The sequence below is a fragment of the Trachypithecus francoisi genome, unplaced genomic scaffold, assembly GCF_009764315.1.
Source record: "Trachypithecus francoisi isolate TF-2019V2 unplaced genomic scaffold, Tfra_2.0 Lachesis_group4, whole genome shotgun sequence".
NCBI lineage: Eukaryota > Metazoa > Chordata > Mammalia > Primates > Cercopithecidae > Trachypithecus > Trachypithecus francoisi.
The window spans coordinates 29824296-29849242 of record NW_022681469.1 but is presented as its reverse complement, the minus strand read 5'-3'; the positions used below and the strand labels follow the sequence as shown (position 1 = coordinate 29849242).

Below are 24947 nucleotides of genomic sequence, written 5' to 3'. Positions count from 1 at the left end.
ACTGATTCTAACTTCTTATATGCTGAGTTCTTGCTTTCTTCCAGAGGTCTTTTAGAATACTAAGTGAACTCTAAGGCGTGTCTGTCTGGCTAAGGCTTAGGTCATCCCAAGACCAGAGTAAGGCAGGTCTGAGTCAGAGCTTTAGGAAGAGGATGGTACAAATGTAGAACTTGTACATTTTTGTACAAATGTAGAACCTGAAAGAATTGTAAATTTAGAAGAGGAGAATAAAAGCATCTTATACAGAAAAGCATTTCAAGATCAATGATGCAGCTTTACACTAGTAATTTACTGATAATCTGAGAAATTTATCCATATTTTTAAAGTTATAAATAAATCTGGAGTACCTGCAGAGTATACCCTTTCTTCCTGTTCAGCTAACACTTTTTCCCTATTCTTTAAGCCTCACCATCTCTCTGAGTCAATCTTTGATGACAGCTTTTGAAAATTACAAAGGGAAGAATATTCCTACTGTATACCCGGCATTGTACTTAGAGCTTTACATATGCTGTTTTATGTAATTCTTTTAAGAGGCCTTGAAGATAGCTAGTGTTCTCCTTGTTTTATTGAAGAAACTGAGGGTTGAAGAGATTAAGGAATTTGTCTCAAGGTTACACAGTAATGTGATGGAGCTAACAGAGCCCTAAACTGTTGTTTTCCAATTCAAATAGTACTGTGTTCGAAACTCAGGATGAACCTTCTAAATCTTTTTTTTTTTTTTTGAGATGGAGTCTTGCTTTGTCACCCAGGCTGGAGTGCAGTGGTGCAGTCTTGGCTCACTGCAAATTCTGCCTCCCGGGTTCAAGTAATTCTTCTGCCTCAGTCTCCCAAGTAGCTGGGACTACGAGTGCACGCTACACGCCTGGCTAATTTTTGTATTTTTAGTAGAGACAAGGTTTCACCATATTGTCCAGGCTGGTCGCGAACTTCTGACCTCGTGATCTGCCCGCCTCGGCCTCCCAAAGTGCTGGGATAACAGGTGTGAGCCACTGCACCTGGCCCTAAATCTTAATGTGTATTTTTGGGTAGATTTTTTTTGGTACTTACAGTTTCTTTTTATTTATTGCGTGGTTGAAGGTCTTACCATATGTTTTTGTGAGCAATTTATTAATTTTCTGAGAAAGCAGCCCGAGGCAGGCGGATCATGAGGTCAAGAGATCAAGACCGGCCGGGCGCGGTGGCTCAAGCCTGTAATCCCAGCACTTTGGGAGGCCGAGACGGGCGGATCACGAGGTCAGGAGATCGAGACCATCCTGGCTAACATGGTGAAACCCCGTCTCTACTAAAAATACAAAAAATTAGCCGGGTGAGGTGGCGGCGCCTGTAGTCCCAGCTACTCGGGAGGCTGAGGCAGGAGAATGGCCTAAACCCGGGAGGCGGAGCTTGCAGTGAGCTGAGATCCGGCCACAGCACTCCAGCCTGGGTGACAGAGCGAGACTCCGTCTCAAAAAAAAAAAAAAAAAAAAAAAAAAGAGATCAAGACCATCCTGGCCAATGTCTCTACTAAAAATACAAAAAATTAGCCGGGTGAGGTGGCGGGCGCCTGTAGTCCCAGCTACTCGGGAGGCTGAGGCAGGAGAATGGCCTAAACCCGGGAGGCGGAGCTTGCAGTGAGCTGAGATCCGGCCACAGCACTCCAGCCTGGGTGACAGAGCGAGACTCCGTCTCAAAAAAAAAAAAAAAAAAAAAAAAGAGATCAAGACCATCCTGGCCAATGTCTCTACTAAAAATACAAAAAATTAGCTGGGCATGGTGGTGCGCTCCTGTAGTCCCAGCTACTCAGGAGCCTGAGGCAGGAGAATCGCTTGAATGCGGAAAGTGGAGGTTGCAGTAAGCCAAGATCATGCCACTGCACTGCAGCCTGGCGACAAAATGAGACTCTGTCTCAAAAAAAAAAAAAAAAGACCTGCTTTAGGAGCTGAAGTTGCAGTTGTGTGTTTGATGTCTTGAGGAAGACGATTACTACTACCACTACTACTACTTACATTCTCAGCGTTCAGTTACTTGAAGAAATGGATGGTTCATTAAAAAGGGAGAGTGAGTTTATTATATCATTTCCTTGAAAATGATTCCCTCCCCCACAATGAGGAAAAAGTTTGTTGTAATCTTTATTCAGACCCTTTGTCAAGTTTATAAAGAATATGCAGTTTCTTTCATGGTGGTTTTTGTTTAAATAATTCAGAGAGGTACAACTGAGGCAGATGGGAAGAGAACAATCTTGGCAGTTGCCCTGATCCACTGCCCTGCTGTCATGTTCAGGTGGTAGACACAATTAGAGGAGCTAAAATTCCATTCACCCGACAAGAGGTTTAGTAAGCATGATCAGGTTTCTGTGGAATTTGTGGGAGCTTTTTATAGTCTGAATGACCTATGGCCTGCGATTTGGTGAGAGCCTAGCAGAAAGCAGCAGTGAATTGACGTTTCTTCCATAACAGTTACCAAGTCTAAAATTACTTTGATTAAATTAGATAATTATTTGTGTGGGTGTCAGTCTCCCTTTTCCCCAGCTATATCGTGCAACAGTTCAGTTAGCTATTTCCCTCTTGGACACTTGCACTAATAGCTGGTGATTTTCTTTTCTTTTTTTTTTCAAGGGTCTATCAGTAGAAATCTATTGGTTTGGGGCACCTAGTTCTTAGCTTAGAACCTGTATAAAGGAAGGGTATTTGACCCGGGCGCGGTGGCTCATCCCTGTAATCCCAGCACTTTGGGAGGCCAAGGTGGGCGGATCACAAGGTCAGGAGATCAGGACCATCCTGGCTAACATGGTGAAACCCTGTCTCTACTAAAAAATACAAAAAAAAAAAAAAAAAATTAGCCCGGCTTGATGGTGGGTGCCTATAGTCCCAGCTACTCAGGAGGCTGAGGCAGGAGAATGGCGTGAACCCGGAAGGCGGAGCTTGCAGTGAGCTGAGATTGCACCACTGTACTCCAGCCTGGGTGACAGAGCAAGACTCTGTCTCAAAATAAATAAATAAATAAATAAATAAATAAATAAATAAATAAATAAATAAAAGGAAGAGTATTTGAACTGCTGATTGAGTTTCTCTGAGTATGGGGCTTTAGCCTTTCTGAATGTTGCAAACCTGAGGCTAAAACTGGCTTCGTCTTCGCTACATACACTTACCTTCTACAGTGCTCCAAGGTGAAACTTTATCTATTGGCTGCCTTTTCTTGGAAACTCTTCTTTTGGCTTCAATGGCACTTGTAATCGCTACCATTTACTGAATACTTACTCTGTGTCAGGAATCTCTCTCTTCGCATTTAGTCCTCATGACAACTTTATCAGATGAGTAGTACTATCTTTATATTATAGATAAGAGAATATAGGCTCAAAGAGAGTAATTAATTTGCCAAAGGCTTTGTCGATGAAATGCTGGCCATAGCAATATTGGGCAGCTTTACCTCCATGCCAACACCCCTGCTGCTCTGACCAAACTCCCACTGAAGTCTGCTTAAGCTGCTGCTAAGACCACTTTGGATCTCACGATCTACCCTCTTTCAAGGGGAGGCCTAAACACCATGCCTCACATCCCTGTTTGTTTCAGTCATTACCCACCATTCGCCATCCTTTATCTTCCTAATACTAATTCCTTTACCACTCTCTTCATTCTCTCAGCTAATTCAGTCCCTCAAACTGTTCCACCATGTTCTTTACAATATCCCCCTCCTTTATCAGCAAATTCACATTTAGTATCAGTCTCTAGCAGCAAGATCAAGTTACAAGGGCAACAGTGGCAAGTATTAGCACTTAGTATCCAGAACTGTAATGGTGCAAACCAAGCTGCAGCATCTCCTGCTTGGCATTAGTAACCACATCTTTGCCAACCTAGTTCTGTAATTTTGAGTGGTGTTTTAGCTGTGTAGCACTGAAGTTCTTCACTGAAAAAGTGACCTCATATCCTTTTTGTAAATTCTTTTTCTGTTTAATTCAGCCAGAGTTGACTTCTGCTGCTTGTAGAACTCGGAGTGATGTACAGATTGAACCTAACCATCTACCTTCTTAGTTGCTGGTACTCATGGAGCTGAGAGTTGCTAGAGAAAATCAGCAAATCAAACAGATCAGTATCACTAAAAATTTATAATCATCTATTTCATATGCATAATCAGCATTACCTAGCAGTGTTATACATTTCTCTAGTTCACTTTCCAGCTCACTGCAAATTATTTCTTCATATTGTCTGTCTTTTTTCTTTTTTACTGAGACAGAGTCTCCCTCTCTCACTCAGGCTGGAGTGTAGTGGTACAGTCATAGCTCACTGTAGCCTCAAATTCCCTGGTTCAAGCAATCCTCCTGTCTCAGCCTCCTGAGTAGCCAGAACTACAGGTATGCTACCATGCCTGGCTAATTTTTTATTTTTTTTTTGAGACGGAGTCTCGCTCTGTGGCCCAGGCTGGAGTGTAGTGGCTCCATCTCAGCTCACTGCAAGCTCCGCCTCCCGGGTTCCCGCCATTCTCCCCCCTCAGCCTCCGAGTAGCTGGGACTACAGGCGCCGCTGCCACGCCCGGCTAGTTTTTTTTGTATTTTTGGTAGAGACGGGGTTTCACCGTGTTAGCCAGGATGGTCTCGATCTCCTGACCTCGTGATCCACCTGCCTCGGCCTCCCAAAGTGCTGGGATTACAGGCTTGAGCCACCGCGCCCGGCCAATTTTTTATTTTTTTGTAGAGACGATATCTTGCCATGTTGCTGGTCTCCAATTCCTGGGCTCAAGTGATCCTCCTGTCTCACCCTTCCAAAGTGCTGGGATTATAGGCATTAGCCACAGCGCCTGGCCTACTGTCTCTGTTTCTTTTTCTTTTTTTTTGAGATGGAATCTTGCTCTGTCCCCAGGTTGGAGTGCAGAGGCGCGATCTCCGCTCACTGCAACCTCTGATCCCAGGTTCAAGCAATTCTCCTGCCTCAGCCTCCTGAGTAGCTGGGACTACAGGCACTACCACGCCCAGCTAATTTTTGTATTTTTAGTAGAGACGGGGTTTCACCGTGTTCACCAGGATCGTCTCAATCTTCTGACCTGGTGATCCGCCCGCCTCAGCCTCCCCGAGTGCTGAGATTACAGGCGTGAGCCACCATGCCCGGCTCTTGTTTCTAATCTCTCATATTTTCTTCTTTTTTAAACAGTCACAGGCTTTATGCTTCATTATAAAAACTGAAGCCGCTGAATGGGAATTCCTTCATCCTTGTACTTCCCAAGTCTACAAACCTACCTGCATCTGGGACTCATCTTTTTCTCCTTCATTCTGTCAAGACCAATCCCTTCACAGGTGCTGTAATCATTCTCTTTTCCCCCTCCCCCTCTTCCTCCTCTGTTCTTTTTCTTTTTTTTTTTCCTTCTCTCTCTCTCTCTCTCTCTCTTTGTTTTCTTTCTTTTTTCTTCAAGAGATGAAGTCTCACTCTGTAACCCAGGAGTGCAGTGGTGTGGTCATAGCTCATTGCAGCCTCAACCTCCTGAGCTCAATAGGTCCTCCCTTCTCAGCCTCCTGAGTAGCTGGGACTACAGGTACATGCCACCATACCTGGCTCATTTTTTAAAAACTTTCTTGTAGAGTTGTGGGTCTCTCTCTTTTTTTTTTTTTCCCCCAAGGCAGAGTCTTACTCTGTCACCCAGGCTGGACTGCAATGGCACTATCTCGGCTCACTGCAACCTCCGCCTCCCGGGGTCAAGCAATTCTGCTACCTTGACCTCTCGAGTAGCTGGGATTACAGGCGTCTGCCACTGTGCCTGGCTAATTTTTATATTTTTAGTAGAGATGGGGTTTCACCATGTTGGCCAGGCTGGTCTGAAACTCCTGACCTTGTGATCCGCCCGCCTTGGCCTCCCAAAGTGCTGGGATTACAGGCATGAGCCCACACCTGGCCAAGATGAGGTCTTTTGCTATGTTGCCTAGGCTGGTCTTGAACTCCCAGCCTCAAGTGATACTTCCTCATTGGCCTTTGAAAGTACTGGGATTATAAGCGTGAGCCGCTGCACCCAGCCACATTTTAAAAACTTTTTGTAGAGATGGTGTCTCACTTTGTTGCTCAGGCTGGTCTGGAATTCTTGGCTTCAAGCCGTCCTTCTGCCTCACCCTCCCAAAGTGCTGGGATTACAGGTGTGAGCCACTGTGCCTGGCCTCTCCTGTCTTAAAGAATTTCTTCCTTTGGTTTATTTCATCTTTCTACTAGGTCTTTTCCTTCAGAATTCACACTTGCCCTACTGTCTCCCATTTTGAAAACCCTGTCCTTTGACCTGCATATTTTCTCTTGTTTTCGTGTTTTTCTATTCTCTTTCACAGACCTGCTTCTTAAAGGAGTTTTCTGTACACGCTATATATGCTTTTTTCCTCTCATGAACTCCTTAACCCACTCCTGCTATAATAATCTGTTTAACCAAAACAGAACCCTCTTGCTAAAGTTGTTAATGTCCATTAGATTGGGAAACATGGGGGTCTTTTTTTTCAGTCCTCATCTTCTTGGACCTCTTAGCAGCATTTGATATTGACTCTTTATGAAACACTCTTTTCCCTTGGCTTCTGTGACACTGCTCTTTACTAGCTTCCATCTGATTTCTCTAGCTGCTCCTTCTCATTCTTCTTCTTTTTCTGTTTTTTTTTTTTTTTTTTTTGAGACAGGTCTCACTGTGTTGCTCAGGCTGGAGTGCAATAGTATGATCACTGTAAAGTTGAACTCCTGGGCTCAAGAGAGCCTTCCACCTCTGACCCTAAAGGACTAGGATTACAGACATGGGCCACCTCATCCAGCCTCCTTCTCATTCTTCTTCTTCTTTTTGAGATGGGGTGTCACTCTGTCACCCAAGCTGGAGTGCAGTGGTACCATCATGGCTCACTGCAGCCTCAACTTCCCAGGCTCAAGCAGTCCTCCCACCTCACCCTCTGGAGGAACTGGGACTGCAGGCACATGCCACCATGCCCAACTGATTTTTGTATTTTTTGTAGAGATGGAGTTTCGCCATATTGCCCAGGCGGGTCATGAACTCCTGGGCTCAAGTGATCTGCTCACCTCAGCCTTCCAAAGTGAGTTTTATAATAACTTGTACATAAATAAAAGTATACTGTCTATACATTGTTTTGCAGGTTCCTTTTTTACTCAATAGTATGTCTTAGAGCTCTTTCTGTACCAATACCTATAGATCTATCTCATATTTTTTAACTATTCAATTAATTTCCTAAGTCTATATTGTTACTTCTTAAACCATTCTTCCATTGATGCACATTTACCTTAACTTGTTTTTTCTTTCTTTATACCTGATGCTGCAGTAACTATCCGTATGTATTTTTGTGTGTGTACATGTAGAAGTGTTTCTCTAGGATAGATATCTAAAATTTTAATTTTGGGATCAAAGATAACCTTTTTTTGTTTGTTTTTTTGAGACTCTGTCACCTGAGCTGGAGTGCAGTGGCACGATCTCAGCTCACTGCAACCTCTACTTCCTGGGCTCAAGCAATACTCCCATCTCAGCCTCCTGAGTTAGCTGGGACTACAGGCACACGCCACCACGCCTAGCTAATTTTTTTTTAATTTAAAATTTTATTTTTTATTTATTTATTTTTTTGAGACAGGGTCTTGTTCTCTCGCCTAGGCTGGAGTACAGAGGCCTGATCTTGGCTAACCGCAACCTCCGTCTCCCAGCTTCAAGCGATTCTCCTGCCTCAGCCTCCCAAGTAGCTGGGATTACAGGCGCGCACCACCATGCCTGGCTAATTTTTGTATTTTTAGTAGAGATGGGGTTTCATCATGTTGGTCAGGCTGGTCTTGAACTCCTGACCTCGTGATCCACCCGCCTCGACCTCCCAAAGTGCTGGGATTACAGGCGTGAGCCACCGCGCCTGGCTAAATTTTTATTTTTTTTGAGACAGTCTTGCTCTGTTGCCCAGGCTGGAGTGCAGTGGTGCGCTCTCAGCTCACTGCAACCTCCGTCTTTCAGGTTCAAGCGATTCTCTTAATCGTAGCTGCGATTACAGGTGTGTGCTAATTTTTGTATTTTTCATAGAAACGAGGTTTCGCGGTGTTGCCCAGGATGGTCTTGAACTCCTGACCTCAAGTGATCTGCCTGCCTTGGCCTCCCAAAGTGCTGAGATTACAGGTGTGATCCATTGTACCTGGGCTGGCTAAATTTTGTGTTTTTTGTAGAGATGGGGTTTTACCATGTTGCCCATGTGGGTCTCAAACTTCTAGGCTCAAGCAATCTGCCCGCCTCAGCCTCCCTAAGAGGCATGAGCCACAGTGCTTGGCCATATTTTAAACTAAATGCAAAATGCCATGTTGTCTTTAAAAACGTAGTACCATTTTACATATCAGCTAACTATACACAAAACAATCTTTCGCCATACATTTACCAATACTGGTAAATTTTTTTTGTTTTTTTTACATCTTTGGGGGAAAGTCTTTTACTGGTCTTTTTATAATATCTGCATTCTTCTGACAGAATGAGGCTGAGAGTATTTTCATGCATATATTGGCAATTTATGTTCTTTTTCTTGTAATTCCCTGTTCATATTCATTAACAAATTATTTATTGATTGATTACTGTGTGCCAAGTGCTGGGGATACAGCAGTGAGCAAAACAGATAAAAATCTCTACCTTCAATATTGCATTTTTTTTTTATGTTTGTTTTAGGAATTCTTTATATATTCCGGACATTAATTCTTTGTGTATATGTTGCAAGTATTTTTTCCTACTCCATTTCTTGTTTCTTGTAACATCGTTTATGATTTTCAAAGTTTGTATAAACTTGGATTTACCATTCTTTTTCCTTTTTGGCTTAAACATTTTGTGTCTTAGAATTGCCTTTCCGCCGGGTGCAGTGGCTCACGCCTGTAATCCCAGCACTTTGGGAGGCCGAGGCGGGCGGATCACAAGGTCAGGAGATTGAGACCACGGTGAAACCCCGTCTCTACTAAAAAAAAAAAAATACAAAAAATTAGCCGGGCGCGGTGGCGGGCGCCTGTAGTCCCAGCTACTCAGGAGGCTGAGGCAGGAGAATGGCGTGAACCCGGGAGGCGGAGCTTGCAGTGAGCCGAGATCGCGCCACTGCACTCCAGCCTGGGCGGCAGAGCCAGACTCCGTCTCAAAAAAAAAAAAAAAAAAAAAAAAAGAATTGCCTTTCCAACCCCAAATTTATAAACATCTATATTTTCTTCATCTGTTTATATGGTTGTATTTATTATATTTTGGTCTTCATCTGGAATTTAATTTTGTTTGTAATGTAAAATAGGGACTATTTGTAATATAAGATAGCTCTATTTGTTCCCAAATAAAATATATTTTATCTTTTCTGGTTTGTTCTCTGATTGTTTCTTTCTCTTTAACTTGTCCTTCTTAACTATTTTTTTTCTTTTCTTTTTTTTTTTTTTTTTTTTGAGTCGGAGTCTCGCTCTGTCGCCCGGACTGGAGTGCAGTGGCCGGATCTCAGCTCACTGCAAGCTCCGCCTCCCGGGTTTACGCCATTCTCCTGCCTCAGCCTCCCGAGTAGCTGGGACTACAGGCGCCCGCCGCCTCGCCCGGCTAGTTTTTGTATTTTTAGTAGAGACGGGGTTTCACCGTGTTCGCCAGGATGGTCTCGATCTCCTGACCTCGTGATCCGCCCGTCTCGGCCTCCCAAAGTGCTGGGATTACAGGCTTGAGCCACCGCGCCCGGCCAACTATTTTTTTTCTTAACTCTTAGTTTACATGTAGAAGAAACTTGTGATTGAAGACTGTGCCTATTTATTAACTCAAATGTGACCCTAAAAATTAGTGTCCTGGTACTACTGATTTAGTGTTTACGGTGAATTATTCATAGAAATACTTGCTATTTTAGCGAATTTTTCTTTTGTTTAGTTGATATAGTTTATGTTTTGACAGAAATTGGAGCCCCAATAATATCTCAGATACATATCCTATGCAGTGGTAGCCTACAGAGAAACTCATCTTCTGCATTACACTGAGTTAGAAAAATGTGATACTGTGTGGTCCTTTTCCAAAATGACACTTTATTATTATTAATATTATTATTTTGAGACAGAGTGTTGCTCTGTCGTCCAGGCTAGAGTGCAGTGGCACCAATGGGTCACTGCAACATCCATCTACCGGATTCAAGCGACCCCAGTCTCCCGAGTGAGTGGGATTACAGATGCCTGCCACTGTGCCCAGCTAATTTTTTTCGTAGTTTTTAGTAGAGACAGGGTTTCACCATCTTTTTTTTTTTTTTTTTTTTTTTTTGAGACTGAGTCTCGCTCTGTCGCCCAGGCTGGAGTGCAGTGGCGCGATCTCGGCTCACTGCAAACTCCGCCTCCCGGGTTCACGCCATTCTCCTGTCTCAGCCTGCCGAGTAGCTGGGACCACAGGCGCCCGCCACCATGCCCGGCTAATTTTTTGTATTTTTTTTAGTAGAGACAGGGTTTCACCGTGTTAGCCAGGATGGTCTCGATCTCCTGACCTCGTGATCCGCCCGTCTCGGCCTCCCAAAGTGCTGGGATTACAGGCTTGAGCCACCGCGCCCGGCTGGTTTCACCATCTTGACCAGGCTGGTCTCTATCTCCTGACCTGGTGATCCACCTGCCTCGGCCTTCCAAAGTGCTGGGATTACAGATGTGAGCCACTGCACCTGGCCAATTATTATTTTTTTAAGGCCTTGTCAGGAATTGAGTATGTGTGATGAGGCTGTAGGATGAAAAATTTTTGCCCTGGTTGGGTAGGTGTGGTCATCTATCTTTCAAAGTTGACATAAACTGCGTTAGCTTAAAGAGGAAATTCTTTTCCTAGAAGGCAAATAAAGATTCTTCTTCAACAAAACTTTATTGGATAACAGCTCGACTGAGTCTAGTCTTGGGTCATTGAGCTCAGGGAGGTAGAAATGGAATAGGAATTGTACTACATTAATTCATGTCTTTCATTTCTGTAAGGGAGAAAAGATGATTGGCCTAATGCTATTTTTTTTGTGACCGATGCTGGACTGTATTAGAGAAGTAACTTGACTGCTTCTGGATATTTGCATAATAATCTCACTAATACATTGTTACATTGTGAGCTTCTTTTTTTTTTTTTTTTTTTGAGATGGAGTCTAGCTCTGTCGCCCAGGCTGGAGTGCAGTGGCCTGACCTCAGCTCACTGCAAGCTCCGCCTCCTGGGTTTACGCCATTCTCCTGCCTTAGCCTCCCAAGTAGCTGGGACTACAGGCGCCCGCCTCGTCGCCCGGCTAGTTTTTTTTTTTTTTTTGTAGTTTTTAGTAGAGATGGGGTTTCACCGTATTAGCCAGGATGGTCTCGATCTCCTGACCTCGTGATCCGCCCGTCTCGGCCTCCCAAAGTGCTGGGATTACAGGCTTGAGCCACCGCGCCCGGCCCATTGTGAGCTTCTTTTGTGAAAAAACCATTTAATTGTTGGGTGTCAAACACTGCTAAGTGCTAGAGTTATAAGTTAGCAAGATACCATTCTTGCCCTCCAGGAGAGGGTAGGGAATGTAGATACAGAAATAACTAAATACAGTGTAGTTTGATATAAGCAATATTGGAAACAAGAATTGTAGTTTGAAGAGGTCAGCACTGAAATTGAAACCCAAGCGGTTTCACCATGTGTCAGAACTTTGTGGCCGGGTGTGGTGGCTCACGCTTGTAATCCCAGCACTTTGGGAGGCTGAAGCAGGTGATCACTTAAGCTCAGGAGTTTGAAACTAGCTTGACCAACACAGTGAAGAAACCCTGTTCCTACTACAAATACAGAAGTTAGTCAGGCGTGGTGGGGCAGGTGCCTGTAATCCCAGCTGCTTGGGAGGCTAAGGCAGGAGAATCACTTGAACCCGGTGGGTGGAGGTGGCAGTGAGCTGAGATCACACCATTGCACTCCAGCCTGGGCAACAGGGCAAAACTCCGTCTCAAAAAAAAAGAATCTTAGGCCAGGCGCGGTGTCTCAAGCCTGTAATCCCAGCACTTTGGGAGGCCGAGACGGGCGGATCACGAGGTCAGGAGATCGAGACCATCCTGGCTAACACGGTGAAACCCCGTCTCTACTAAAAAAATACAAAAAACTAGCCGGGTGAGGTGGCGGGCGCCTGTAGTCCCAGCTGCTCGGGTGACAGAGCAAGACTCCGTCGCAAAAAAAAAAAAAAAAAAAAAGAATCTTTGTGAGGTTTCCTTGTTCCAGCTTTACAAGTCTGGAAATTCACATTTTTGTACAATCAGAGGTCATTTACCTGTTAGGACTGGCTCAAACTAACCAAGATCATGGGAGACTCATATTTAAAACAAAGTGATAACTCCTAATTTACAGTCATGTATAACACTCAAGCTAATCTCATAAACATGTAAATCAGAGGATACTCTGGAAAATCTATATCGGAGGTCTAATTATAATTAGAGTCAGTTTATTAAGTTTGGAATCATTTAGATCCTTGCTACTCAAACCAGAAGCATTGGTTATCACCTGGGAGCTTGTGAGATATGAACAATATCAGGTAACTCTGGCTCGGTACTAGCGTATACCTGTCAGAACCTCAATTTTGTATTCGTTGTTGAGTAGATGTTGGCTTAGCAGTTAGTCTCATTTCATGTTTCTCATTTTTATTAATTTTTTTTTTTTTTTAGATATGGGGGTCTTGCTTTGATACCCAGGCTGGAGTGCAGTGGGGCTGGAGTGCAATGGTGTGATCATAGTTCACTGCAGCCTCAAACTCCTGGGCTCAAGCAGTTGTCCCGCCTCAGCCTCCTGAGTAGCCTGGGATTACAGGCACAAGCCACTGTGCCCAGCTTCATGTTTCTCTTTTATGAAACCTCAGAGTAGAGAAGCAAGAAAATAGTTTTAGGGTTTTATGGAAAGGTGGAAACTTACAATAAAATCTGTTGTAAAAATTCATAACCAAATATTCAGTAGACACAAAGATATAGAAAAATAAACAGGCACAGATATATAGCGACAGACACACCGAGACCCAGAGAGAGAGAGAGAGACACAGACTCCCTACACACAGAGACACTTCTCCCATATACACATAACAGAACCCCTGCCCCACCATGCCCAAGCCTCTATCCAGTCCCTTCCCACACACAGAGACCCCACACCCACAGAACCCGATGGCCAACTCCACAGAGAGTCTTCTCCATGTTCCCACAGAGACGCCCCACACAGACCACACACACCCTGAGACCCACCCACACACAAAAACGCGGGCTTCCACAGAGAGAAATACATACACACACGCACACACACACACACACACTGACATCCAACAGGTAATGCTTAAAACTAAGGTTTTCAGGGAGCTTTGAATAGTGTTCTCCACAGTTATTTTGAGGAGAAGGAGCAAGTGTTCTTTCAAAGGTACTTTTAACTGAGCCAGAAAATGAAGCAAAAACAGACAGACTGCCATTGGGTCTGCAGAACAGTGACTGCTACAAAGCCAGTTTGATTTGGATTCCTGTTTCTGGAACTGCTTGTTCCTGGGCATTGTTTTCAGTTTGATGTACTCAGCATGCTTGGGTGGAAAGTCATTCTCTTTTTTTCCCTCAGGAGCTTGCATCCTAGATTGCTGGTTAAGCAGAGTTTTATGCTCAGTCTCCTTTGGCACTAATTAACACACTCCCTTGGTGCTCCCTGAGTCATATAAGTCTGCCCAGGATTGGAAGATCCAGAAACACTGCGCCCATGTGGAGGAACTCATGCTGAGTCCTCTGTGGGCGCATGGGACTGAGGAATGTAGGGGGAGATTATGTTAGAAATAGAAAGAGATGTGATTTTCATTTTTTTTTAACCTGTGGGTCATCCATGGTATAGGTTTGCATAGAGAGCTTGATGAAACTTAACGAATGACTCAGGAATTATTTAGTTGTAAATTAAATGATTTTTAAGCTACATTGATATGGGCAGGGGATGACACATTGGATTATTTTGGTTGAGAGATATCACTGAAACTACGTAGCCAGATTTCTTAGTGACTCGGGCAGCATCTTCCGAGAAGTATCTTGTTGGGAAACAGGAGACTTGACACATACAGCATGTTTGTGTGTGTAAATACTTGAAAGTTTTTATCACACCAAGGGAGCCAGACACCAGAGACATCAGAATAGTTTTATAAACATTAAGTTCCAAAAAGAACTATTTTCTCTTGTTGCCTGGTACGTGTATATGTATTCCTTTGACTAAGCCTGTTTAAAAAGTTTAATTTCAAACAGGCTAGGCGTGGTGGCTCACGCCTGTCATCCCAGCACTTTAGGAGGCTGAGGTGGGCGGATCACCTGAGGTCTGGAGTTCGAGACCAGCCTGGCCAACGTGGTGAAACCTTATCTCTACTAAAAAATATAAAAATTAGCCAGGTGTGGTGGTGGGCACCTGTAGTCTCAGTTACTCGGGAGGCTGAAGCAGGAGAATCACTTGAACTTGGGAGGCAGAGGTTGCAGTGAGCTGAGATTGGCCACTGTACTTCCAGCCTGGGTGACAGAGTGAGACTCCATCTCAAAAAAACAAAAAAGGTTTCATTTCAAACAGATGGAAGAGTACTGAGAAAAGTGTACTTATTATCCAGTTTAGCAAATGTTTTCATTTTGCAAAATTTCTTTATTTTTTAAAGATATAAAACATTGGATAAAATTGAAGACCCATCTGGGCACAGTGGCCCATGCCTGTAATCCCTTTGAGAGGCCAAGGTGGGAGAATCAGTTGAGGCCAGAAGTTCAAGACCAATTCAAGACCAGCTTGGGCAACATAGTGAGACCCTATCTCTTTTTTTTTTTTTAAAAAGGGAGACAAAAAAAAAAGAACCCTGTGTATTCTTTCTTGATTCATTCTCCTTTATCCCTTCTCCCCTTCCCATGAGGCCCACAAAAATAACTGTGTTTATAACTCCCCTTCATGTTTTAGTACTTTTGCTATATATTCTTTGTCAATATCAGTTGTATGTCGGTAGATAATATATAGCATTGTTTTGTTTATAAATTTTACATAAATGATATTTATGTATTCTGCAGCCCCCTTTTTTACTTAACTTTAGAGTTTTAGCCAGTTTGATGCATGTAGATTTTCTAATTGATTTATCTTAACTACTTTGTGGTATTTCACATGTATGAATATACTACAGTCTACACATTCATCTCACTGTGTTGCCCATGCTGGTCTCAAACTCCTCCTGGACTCAAGCAATCCGTCCTGCTTTGGCTTCCCAAAGTGTTGGGATTCCAGGCAGGAGCCACCAAGCCCAGGTTGTTTTTTTTTTTTTTAACTGAAGTGAACAACCTTACTCATGTTTCCTTATGCACATGTGTGAGAGTTTCTCCAGGATGTATCTCTAGAAGCAAAATTGCTTATGGTGGCCGAGTACAGTGGCTCACGCCTGTGATCCCAGCACTTTTGGAGGCCGAGGGGCACGGATCACAAGGTCAGAAGTTTCAGACCAGTCTGGCCAACATAGTGAAACCCCATCTCTACTAAAAATGCAAAAAATTAGCTGGGTGTGGTGGCCTATGCCTGTAATCCCAGCTACTTGGGAGGCTGAGGCAGGAGAATCATGTAAACCCAGGAGGCGGAGATTACAGTCAGCTGAGATCGAGCCATTGCACTCCAGCCTGGGTGACAGTGTGAGACTCTGTCTCAAAAAAAAAAAAAAAAAAAATTGCCTATGGTATGTTAACTTATATCAACTTGATGATATATTTCCATATTGCTTTCCGAAGTGGCTTTATTAATTCCTGTTTTCAAATCCTTACTAATATGTGGTATTGTCAGACATTAAACTTATGTCAGATAGTATCTCTGTTGTTTTAATTTGCATTTCCTTGGATATTAGTGAGGTTGAGTTTCTTCTAATATGTTTGTAGTTCATTTGGATTTCCTTTTTTCATTTCCTTTCCCATTGTTCTGTTGAGATCCCAGTGGTGTTTTCTTTTTTTTTTTTAAACATATACTCAATATTCTTCCATACTTTATTATACCATAAGAAGCAAACTTCTGAATGAGATACCATTAAAGATACTACAGGTGTCCTAGTTTGTCAATATTGTTTTGCCATTTTCATTAACAAAGCAGATTACAATGTAGCCCTAATTTGCATTATAATTTATTACAAGACACTGCACATTCTCCTGAAGACACACCATGATTTGCAAGATGCCAGGTCACTCTCCCAATCAGTGAATGGTGAGCTCACCGGCAGGTGCAGGGCTACTTCCTGTATTCCAATGATGTGCTTGAAATAGTGCTTTTGCAAGATCAGCGTGGATTATGTGGACACAATTTTGAAGCAATCTCCGTTACACATTTGGCAGAAGTAAAAGACTGCCTGCCTTAATCTTACTATTAGTGTATTAGTGTTGTTATATTATAAAAACATAGTATATTCCATTATTCTGCTTAGCTCAAGGAAGAATCAAGAATTTGGGCCAACATTATAACCAGATTATGAGCAATTTTCTAAGCGAAAGAAACAAAGTAAATGCTGAGGTTACTAAAGATGTAATAATTCTCTTCACATGGCCTTTACTGTTTTGTGAACTACATCATTTAAAATCCTGAGCTTAACAAAAATCTTTATAAATCAACTCATCAAAACAGGCATATGGCCAATAAGAATTTAATTTCACACCAATAAAACTTTAGACTTTAGATTTATTTAGGGGCTGTTTGCATATGTTTATAGAATATTTCGTTTAAAAGATGACGAGACAGCTCCCCCTCAGTGAGACCCTGGCCTAAATATATTTGCTTTATTTATATAGCAAGAGAATAACATTAAACATGGAAGCTTTCAATTTGTGGCACTGAAAGACCTACACAGGGCATCCTTCAAAGGCTACAATTAAGGATCCACCTAATTTTTCAGCAATACAAGCCCGATTGAGATCTTCTGGTCCATTTGCTTGACATTCATGTTTTATGCCTTGAAATTTCTTTTTAATTGCATCCTTGGAGCTTGCGTAGATCATTTTACTTTTCAGAGGTGCCAGTTCTGGTGCCCACAAAAAAAAATCAACTCTTCTTTTCTGGATTCTTTTGTTTCAAAGCTTGCATCATACAAAGCATAGCGACAATCTTTTTCAGGAAGCATTCCCACAAAATGCTTGAAAGGATCAGTTATGGTTACACCAACATCTCCAACCAAGATCTCTTTGCCTTCTTCTATAATGATGCACTTTTTGTCTGCACTGAGACAAAAAATGACAGCCTTCTTTCTTTTCTTGATTTCTTCTGGTGTGGAACATTTACGAACTTTCATGTCATAAAAAATGCGACATACTTCATCAGCTACTTGCACTCCTGAGGCCACCTTCACGCCGGGGGTCGCAGGGACGCGGGGTTGGGAGCCGGCGGGCAGCGAGTCTGCAGAGCGTCCTCCTCACAGCTGCGGGACCAAGCGCTGAGCTCCCCAGTGGTGTTTTCTTATCGACTGTATTGTTTCTAATTCCTTATCAGATATGTGTGTGTGTTGAAAATATCTTTTGGTCTGTGGCTTTTGGCTTTACTTATGACTTTTATTAAAAAGTTAAAAATTGTAATATAAAATTGATTGTTTAAAATCATTCATCCTTTTTCAGGTGTGTTTTAGAAACTTGTACCTATCGGCCGGGCGCGGTGGCTCAAGCCTGTAATCCCAGCACTTTGGGAGGCCGAGACGGGTGGATCACGAGGTCAGGAGATCGAGACCATCCTGGCTAACACGGTGAAACCCCGTCTCTACTAAAAAAATACAAAAAACTAGCCGGGCGAGGTGGCGGGCGTCTGTAGTCCCAGCTACTCGGGAGGCTGAGGCAGGAGAATGGCGTAAACCCAGGAGACGGAGCTTGCAGTGAGCTGAGATCCGGCAACTGCACTCCAGCCTGGGAGACAGAGCGAAACTCCGTCTCAAAAAAAAAAAAAAAAGAAACTTGTACCTATCTTGGGGTCATATTTTCAATCTAGTCTTCTAAAATGTTTAGTTTTGTGTTTTCACAGTTATGTCTTTTTTTTTTTGAGATGGAATCTTGCTCTGTTGCCCAGGCTGGAGTGCAGTGGCACCATCTTGGCTCACTGCAAGCTCCACCTCCCGGGTTCATGCCATTCTCCTGCCTCAGCCTCCCCAGTAGCTGGGACTATAGGTGTTCGCCACCACGCCGGGCTAATTTTTGTATTTTTAGTAGAGATGGGGTTTCACTGTGTTAGCCAGGATGGTCTCGATCTCCTGACCTTGTGATCCGCCCACCTTGGCCTCCCAAAGTGCTGGAATTACAGGCATGAGCCATTGTGCCTGACCTTCACAGTTATGTCTTTAATCCATGTGAAATTAGTATTTTATATGGTATGAGATAGTGATCTAATTTTATTTTATTTTATTTATTTTTTTTGTGTGCTTTTCTTTTGGTGGCAGGGGGGCAGTATCTCGCTGTGTTGCCCAGGCTGGAGTGCAGTGATGCAGTCATGGTTCACTGCAGCCTTGAATTCCTGGACTCAAGTCATTCTTCAGCCTCAGCCTTCCCTGTAGCTGGGACTACAGGTATGTGGGCCACTGAGCCCGACTCTTTTTTTTTTTTTTTTTGTAGAGACAGGGTCTTGCTATGTTGTCCATGCTGGTCTTGAACTCTTGGACTCAAGCAATCCTTCAACCTTGGCCTCTCAAAATGCTGAAATTACAGGCATGAACCACTGCACCTGGCCTTATTTTATTTTTCCATATGGATAACCAATTGTCCCAGCCCTATTTGTCGACTGAGTATATCTTTTCTCTGTTGATATGTGTCATTGTCCACTCAGGTTGCTGTAACAAAAATACCATAGATAGGGAGGCTCATAAACAACAAAACTTACTTTCTCATGGTTCTGGAGGCTGGGAGTCTGAGATCAAGCACCAGATTCAATGTCTGGTGAGGCCTGGCTTCTTGGTTCATAGATGACAATCTTTTTGCTGTGTCCTCACTTGGGGGAAGAGGGAAGGGAATTCTCTGGGACCCTCTTTTATGAGGGTACTAATCTCATTTATGAGGGCTCCACCGTCATGACCTAATCGTCTCCCAAAGGCCTCACCACCAAATACCATCACACTGGGGATTAGATTTCAACATATGAACCTTTTGGGGGAACACAAACATTCAGTCTAGGGCGATATGTAATGCTGCTTTCTGATATTCAGATCCTTTCTGTTTCTGGATTCTCCCTTTTGTTTTACTGGTGTCTTTGTTGATGTCTTTACCAATTGCATACTTTTTAAATTGTTAGAACTTTATAACAACTCTTGATATTTTTGTTGGGCAGGTTCTTCCTAATGTATTCCTTATTTTAAACAGCAAGAGGTAAAATTTACATAGTATAAAATCCACCCATTATAAATTAAATTCAGTGATATATATTTGTAGAATATTATTATTATTATTATTATTATTATTTTAGACGGAGTCTCGCTGTGTTGTCCAGGCTGGAGTGCAGTGGCGCAATCTTGGCTCACTGCAGTCTCCGCCTCCTGGGCTCAAGTGATTCTCAGCCTCCTGAGTAGCTGGGATTATAGACGTGTACCACCATGCCCAGCTAATTTTTGTATTTTTAGTAGAGACGGGGTTTCACCATGTTGGTCAGGCTAGTCTCAAACTCCTGACCTCAGGTAATCCACCTGCCTCAGCCTCCCAAAGTGCTGGGATTGCAGGCATGAGCCACTGCACCCGGCCAGAATACTCTTGTTATGGTAAAATATATATAACATACAATTTACCATTTTATACATTTTTAAGTGCATAGTTCAGTGGCATTAAGTACATTCACACTGTTGTGCAACCATCACTACTATTCATCTCCTGAAGTTTTTTCGTCTTCCCAAACCAAAACTCTATACCCATTAAACAGTAACTCTCCGTTCCTTCCTCCGCCAGCCCCTAGAAATCACCATTCTACTTTGTCTTTTATGAATTTGACTTCTCTAGGTACCTTATATAAGTAGACTCATACAGGATTTTTCCTTATGTCTGGCTTATTTCACTTAGCATAATATCTTCAAGGTTCATCCACATTGTATCACATGCCAGAATTTCATTCATTTTTAAGGGTGAATAATATTCCATTTTACATATATACTACATTTTGTTTATTCATTTGTTGATGAACAGTTGGGTTGTTTCTACCTTTTGGCTGTTGTGAATAATGCTTCTATGAACATTGGCATACAAATATCTGTTGAAGTCAATACTTTAGTATTGTTCTGTTGGTCGTATACCCAGAAATGGAGTTCTGTTGGTTGTATACCCAGAAATGGAATTGCTGGGCTGTATGGTCATTTTATTTCTGATGTTTTGCGAAACTGTCACATCGTTTTCCATAGCAACTGCACCATTTTATATTTCTACCATCAGTGTACAAGGATTCTAATTTTTTTTTTTTTGAGACGGATCTTGCTCTGTCGCCCAGGCTGGAGTGCGGTGGCCGGATCTCAGCTCACTGCAAGCTCCGCCTCCCGGGTTTACGCCATTCTCCTGCCTCAGCCTCTGGAGTAGCTTGGGACTACAGGCGCCCGCCACCTCGTCCGGCTAGTTTTTTGTATTTTTAGTAGAGACGGGGTTTCACCGGGTTAGCCAGGATAGTCTCGATCTCCTGACCTCGTGATCCGCCCGTCTCGGCCTCCCAAAGTGCTGGGATTACAGGCTTGAGCCACCGCGCCCGGCCCAAGGATTCTAATTTTTATATATCAGCAATTTATTTTGTTTTCAAGGATTCTAATTTTTATACATCAACAGCTTACTTTGTTTTTTGATAATAGCCATCCTAATAGGTGTGAAGTTTGTAGAATTTTTTTTTTTTTTTGAGATGGAGTTTCACTCTTGTTGCCCAGGCTGAGTGCAGTGACACAATCTTGGCCACCTGCAACCTCTGCCTCCCAGGTTCAAGCGATTCTCCTGCCTCAGCCTCCTGAGTAGCTGGGATTACAGGCATGCACTACCATGCCCAGCTAATTTTGTGTTTTTAGTAGAGACAGAGTGTCTCCATGTTGGTCAGGCTGGTCTTGAACTCCCGATCTCAGGAGATCCACCCGCCTTGGCCCCCCAAAGTGCTGGGATTACAGGCGTGAGCCACCGCTCCCTGCCAAGTATGTAGAATTTTAAAATCACCTCCACAATCCAGTTTTAGAACATTTTCATTTCCCCCAAAAATCCCTTTTGCCCATTTTTGATCAGTCTCTGGTCCCACCCTCTGCCCAGGTAATCACTGATCAGCTTTCTTTCTGTTTATTTTTATTTTTTTTGAGACAGAATCTCGCTCTGTCACTCTGGCTGGAGTGCCGTGCCGCGAACTCGGCTCTCTGTGGTCTTGATCTCCTGCACTCACTCAGTCGATCCTCTCATCTCACCTCCCAAGTAACTGGGGCTATAGGTGTGTGCCACCATGGCTGGCTAATTTTTGTATTTTTTGTAGAGATGGCATCTCATCATGTTGCCCAGGCAAGTCTCAAACTCCTGGGCTCAAGTGACCCACCTGCCTCAGCTTCCTAAAGTGCTGGGACTACAGGCGTGAGCCACCATGCCCAGCCTGCTTTCTTTCTCTTTAGATTTGCCTTTTCTGGAAATTTCATATAAATTGAATTATACAATATAGGGTCTTTTGTGTGTGGCTTTTCCACTTGATGTAATGTTTTTGAGGTTCATTCATGTAGTAGGTTCATTCAGTAGTTCCTTTTTATTGCTGAGTAATATTTCATTATATGGCTATACCACATTTTATCAGTTTAGTAGTTGATGGACATTTAGATTATGTCCACCTTTTGGCTATTTTGAATAATGCAGTTATGATCAATTATGGATAAATCTTTTGGTGGACATATATTTTCATTTCTCTTGGGTAGGTATCTAGGAGTGGAATTGCTGGGTTGTGTGTTACATTTATGTGTAATTATTTCATATAAATGTAACTGGCAAACTGTTTTCCAAAGTGATTGTATGATGTTAGATTCCCACCAGCAATGCATGAAGGTTTCATTTTCTCTACATCCTTGCCAATACTTGGCATTGTCAGTCTTTTTGATGATAACCATGGAAGCATTTGTATAGTGCTATGTCATTATGGTTTTAATTTGTGTTTCCTCATGACTAATGATGTTGAGCATGTGCTTATTAGCTATTTGTCTTTTTTGGAAAAATGACTATTTAAATCATTTTCCCATTTTTAATTGGGTTGTTTTATTACTGAGTTGTAAGAATTCTTTATACAGCATGTTCTGAATACAAAAGATTTTTCAGATATGTGCTTTGCAAATACTTTCTCCTAGTCTGTGGCATGTCTTTTTGTTTTCCTAATGATATATTTTAAAGAGCTAATCTTTTTAATTTTGAAAAAGTCCAATTTACTACTTTTTAAATAGATTGTACTTTTTTTCCCCCCCCAAAGACAAGGTCTCACTCTGTCGCCCAGTTTGGAGTGCAGTAGCATGATCATGGCTCACTGTAGCCTTGACTTCCCTGGGCTCAGATGATTCTCCTCACTTAGTCTCCTGAGTAGCTGGGAGTACAGGTGTGTGCCACCATGCCTGGCTAATTTTTCTATTTTTTGTAGAGAAGGGGTTTTGCCATGTTGCCCAGGCTGGTTTTGAATTCCTAGGTTCAATCAGTCTGCCAGCTTCTGCCTCCCAAAGTGATGGGACTACAAGCGTGAGCCACTGCACCTAGCCTTAGATTCTACTTTTGGTGGAATAACTTAGAAATCTTTGTGTAACTCAAGGTCACAAATTTTTTCTCCTTTGTTTTCTTCTAATGGTTTTATAGTCTAGGTTTTGCATTTAGATTTTTGGGCTTGGGGTGAAATAAAGTCCCCATTTTTCCCTTCATATGGATATCCAGTTATCCCAGCACCGTTAGTTGAAAGGACTGTCCTTTCCTCGTTGAATTGCTCTGATACTTTTGTTGAAAATCAGCTGTCTACAGTTTTGGAGGTATGTTTCTAGACTTTCTTCTGTTCCATTGATCAGCTTGTCTGTCTTGATGCCAATACAACACTCCCCTGATTTTGATAGCTTTATTGTAAGTACAGTCATCCCTTGGTTTCCTTGGGGAATTGGTTCCAGGACCCTCATGGATACAAAAATCCTGGGATGCTTGAGTCCCTTATATAAAATGGCATAGTATTTGCATATAACCTGTGCATATCTTCCTGTCTACTTAAACCATTTCTAGATTACTTACACCTAATATAATGTAAATGCTATGTAAACAGTTATACTGTATTTTTTATTTGTATTACTTTTTATTGTTGTTAACTATTTTTTCTTTTTCTTCTTTCTTTTTGAATATTTTTGATCTGAGGTTGGTTGAACCTGTGGATGCAGAACCCATGGATATAAGGGCTGACTATTGGACCTGGGTGGTATAAATCCTGGGTACTTTTTTTTGTTGTTTCACAATTATTTTGGGTACCCTAAGTCCTTTGAATTTCCATATAGATTTTAGGATAAGCTTGTCATTGTCTACAGAAAAAGCTTGCTGGGATTTTGATAGGGATTTCCATTGAATCTATAGGTCAATTCGGGAGAATTCCCATCTTAATGGTACTGAAGCTTCTCATACGTGAATGTGGAACTTCTCTCCATTTATTTAAATCTTCTCTAGTTGCTCTTTAGCTGTATTTTGTGCTTTATACTGTATAGGCTATTGTAAATGAAATTGTTTTTTTTTTTTGAGACGGAGTCTTGCTCTGTCGCCCAAACTGGGGTGCAGTGGCCGGATCTCAGCTCACTGCAAGCTCCGCCTTTCGGGTTCACGCCATTCTCCTGCCTCAGCCTCCTGAGTAGCTGGGACTACAGGCGCCCGCCACCTCGCCCGGCTAGTTTTTTTTTTTTTGTATTTTTTAGTAGAGACGGGGTTTCACAGGTTAGCCAGGATGGTCTCGATCTCCTGACCTTGTGATCCGCCCGTCTCGGCCTCCCAAAGTGCTGGGATTACAGGCTTGAGCCACCGCGCCCGGTGAAATTGTTTTCTTGATTTTACTTTCAGATTGTTTATTGCTAGCATAAACAATTGTAGAAATACAATTTTTTAAAATTGTGGTAAAGTTTACATGGTCTCACTTCCTCACCCAGGCTGGAGTCCAGTGGCGCGATCTTGGCTCACTGCAGCCTCAACCTCCTGGGCTCAGGTGATCCTCCTACCTCAGCCTCCCAAATAGCTGGGACTACAGGCAGGCACCACTGTGCCTGGCTAATTTTCGTATTTTTTGTAGAGACAGGATCTTGCCATGTGGTCCAGGCTGGTCTTGAACTCCTAGATTCAAGCAACCCTCCTGTCCTGGCCTCCCAAAATGCTGGGATTACAAGCATGAGCTGCTGCACCCAACCCATTTTAACCATTTTAAAGTGTGCAGTTCATTGGCATTAAGTACATTCACAATATTACATGACCGTTACCACTATCTATACCCAAAACTTTTTTATTGTCTCTAACAAAAACTATGTATTAAACGTTACGTTCTTTTCCCCGCTCCCCCAGCCCTTGGAAACCTCTGTTCTATTTTCTGTCTCTATGAATTTGCCTATTCCGGGTACCTTCTCTTTTTCCTTTGGTGTCTGGCTTATTTTACTTAGTATAATGTTTTCAAGGTCCCTTCATATTGTAGCATGTATTAGAATTTCATTCTTTTTAAGGCCAAGTAATATTCTATTGTTTATCCATTCATCTCTTGATGGATATTTGGGTTGTCTTCATATTCTTTTGGCTATTGTGAATAATGCTGTTATGATTATTGGTGTACAAGGCTGGACGCAGTGGCCCACACCTGTAATCCCAACTTCTGGGAGGCCAATGTGGGAGTATTGCTTGAGGCCAGAGGTTGAGACCAGGCTGGGCAACTTAGCAAGAATCCATCCCTTCCAAAAAAAAAAAAAAGTTAGCTGTGCATGGTGGTGTGCAACTGTAGTCCTAGTTACCGAGGAGACTGAGTTCAAGGCTACAGTCAGCTGTTATTGCACCACTGCACTCCAGCTGGGATGACAGAGTGAGACCCTGTCTCAAAAACAAACAAACGAAAAAATTGGTGTGCAAGTATCTGTT

General features: G+C 42.6%; 1 protein-coding gene and 1 pseudogene across 3 annotated transcripts in view; one reads left to right on the top strand and one right to left on the bottom strand.

Moving 5' to 3' along the window:
* Positions 1 to 24947, top strand: part of AHCYL2 (adenosylhomocysteinase like 2) — a 217336-nt gene that overhangs the window by 4832 nt on the left and 187557 nt on the right. The window lies entirely within an intron of this gene.
* Positions 15874 to 17252, bottom strand: LOC117073688 (annotated as a pseudogene). Its single transcript, XR_004433319.1, has one exon. The product of XR_004433319.1 is annotated as a destrin-like (transcript).